Source organism: Pantherophis guttatus, chromosome 13 (genome assembly GCF_059756535.1).
Source record: "Pantherophis guttatus breed Tessera chromosome 13, ASM5975653v1, whole genome shotgun sequence".
Taxonomy (NCBI): domain Eukaryota; kingdom Metazoa; phylum Chordata; class Lepidosauria; order Squamata; family Colubridae; genus Pantherophis; species Pantherophis guttatus.
Window position 1 is genome coordinate 15299268 of NC_142075.1, and position 2544 is coordinate 15301811.

Consider the following 2544-nt stretch of genomic DNA (forward strand, 5'->3'; position numbering starts at 1 on the left):
TTATACAGGTAGTCTTTGACTTACAACCATTCGTTTAGTGACCAAAGTTACAGTGGCACTGAAAAAAGTGACTTATGATCGTTTTTCACATTTAACGACCATTGTAAATATCCCCGTGGTCACGTGATCAAAATTCAGACCCTTGGCAACTGGCTCGTATTTCTGATGCAATATTTATTTATTTATTTATTAGATTTTTATACCGCCCACTCTCCCGAAGGACTCGGGGCGGTGAACAGCCAAAATTAAAAAACATACAATATAAACATTAAAATACGTTTAAAACAGAATTAAATCCAAAATGGCTCCCCAATTTAAAACGCCTTACCCATGACCCTATAAATAAGACAAATTTAAAATTTCCACATTTAAAAAGGGGGAAGATTTAGGCCAGGCCAGCTTGATAAAATAGAAAAGTCTTAAGCTTTTGGTGAGCTTCCGACCAGCAAAGGTAATGAGGAAGCCGGATTCCCTTAACAACCGTGTTGCTAACTTAACAACTGCAGGTGATTCACTGAACAACTGTAGCAAGAAAAGATGGTAAAGTGGGACAAAAGCCAGCTGCCTCACTTAGCCACAAAAAATGTTGGCCTCGCTTGTGGTCATAAGTCAAGAACTACCTGTCGGTTGAAACTTAAATGTGGCTAATAGGAAGGACCACAGCGTTGGACGGAGTTTGTGTGCAACCTTCTTTTACAACTTTGGTGCAGGAGTTGAAATACCAACTAGAGGAAAACCCTTCCTTTAGGACTGATGGTGAACCTGTGGCACACGTTCAAGAGGTGGCACACAGAGCCTTCTCTGTGGGCACGCGCGCTGTCACCAGCTGTTCTTATGGTTTCCGGCGCGTGCATGCACGCCAGCCAGCTGGTCTTCCGTGTGCCGGAGCACCGGAAACCCAAAGATCAGCTGGTTGGCATGCATGTGTGTGCTGGACACCTGGTCTTCGCACATGCCGGAGCGCCGGAAACCCTAAGATCAGCTGGCTGGCATGCATGCATGCGCTGGTCAGCTGGTCTTCGGGTTTCCAGCAATCTGGCGCGCGCATGTTCTGGTTTGTTTTTGTTTTGTTTTTGTTGAATTTGTATACCGCCCTACTCCCGAAGGACTCAGGGCGGTGAACAGCCATAGAAAAAAACATATAAATACAAAATTTAAAATAGAATAAAACGAATTAAATCATTTGGCTGAACAAATTTAAAACCCCAATAATTTAAAACCAAATTTAAAATTTTCATTTAAAAAGGGGAAAGACTTAGGTCAGGCCAGCCTGATGAAACAAGAAAGTCTTGAGCGCGCGTGACGGAAGGTACGCAGATCCGGGATCCTCCGTATCTCCGGGGGGAGCTCGTTCCAGATAGTAGGTGCCAAATCATTCCGTATCTCCGGGGGGAGCTCGTTCCAGATAGTAGGTTTGGACACTCGGTGCCAAAAAGGTTCGCCATCACTGCTTTAGGATTACCCAGTGGTATCCTTTTTTTTCTCCCCCCCCCCCCCAGTTGCATTTCTGTACTGAAAGAGCCTGTGGGATAGGTGCGGATTTGATTTATTCTGAGTTCAGTCTCTTTCCCCGGTTTTGTAGACGTCTTAGCTCTGTTGAGAAATGCCTCTTGATTTTCCTGTCTTAAGCATGAAATACAAAGGCAGAATTCTCCGTTTTTCTCTTCGGAGCTTGAAGTCATCGGATGCTATCTCCTGAAGAAGGAAGTTCCGAAGTCCAGAGCATTTTATTTCTATTGAAGAAAAGTCACCTGTGGAACATCTGCTGCGCTTGAGAATCTTCCTCCAAGCTTTTTCACAAAGAGTTTCGCCATCTAGGGATTTTAATCCAGGCGTGTCTTCTGGAATGAAAACAAAAGTTTGCTCCGATATTCGGTGGGCAGCCTTTGGGGTAGATTTGCAATATCGGGGCGTGCTGCTTTCTTTATACAGGAAGTCCTTGACTTACAACAGTTGGTTTAGTGACCAAAGTTACAACGGCATCGAGAAATGTGATTGATGACCATTTTTCATGGTTACAATGGCCTTTTCACTTAAAAGCCGTGTAACTGACTTTAATGACTGCAGTGATTCCCTTAACAAATGTGGGAAGAAAGGTCATAAAATGGGGCAAATCTCACTTAACAACAGAAATTTTGGGTTCAATTGTAGTAAGTGGAGGACTACCCTGTGTTCTATAACAATCGGCCCAGACTGTAAATGCTTTGTTGAATTTGAACTTTGTATTAAAGGGAATCAAATTGCATAAGGACTTCCTATAAGTAATGAATGATGATTTTTTGCTTTGTTCCTTTTCTAGAAATGCATATTTGTAAGGAAATTTTGTCCTTCGACTAACGGGGATTCAAAAATTACATAGAATCGATTATTTGTGTGTGTGTGTCTCTCTGTGTGTATTGAAGTTATATGTTGCAAAAATGCTGTTTATTCACCAACAACATTTCTAAGCAGCCCAATCGGAGAGGATCCTATATGATAGGCCACAAGGAAAGCAAATCTACGTGTACAAAAGAAAAGAAAAAAAAGTTGCATTTCACAGCAAGT

At 42.3% G+C, this 2544-nt stretch overlaps 1 long non-coding RNA gene across 1 annotated transcript; it reads left to right on the forward strand.

Moving 5' to 3' along the window:
* Positions 1 to 784: 784 nt before the first annotated feature.
* Positions 785 to 2248, forward strand: LOC148112168 (uncharacterized). Its single transcript, XR_015729734.1, has 2 exons — positions 785 to 1364; positions 1413 to 2248. It is a non-coding gene; the product is annotated as an uncharacterized LOC148112168 (long non-coding RNA).
* The last annotated feature ends 296 nt before the right edge of the window (positions 2249 to 2544 follow it).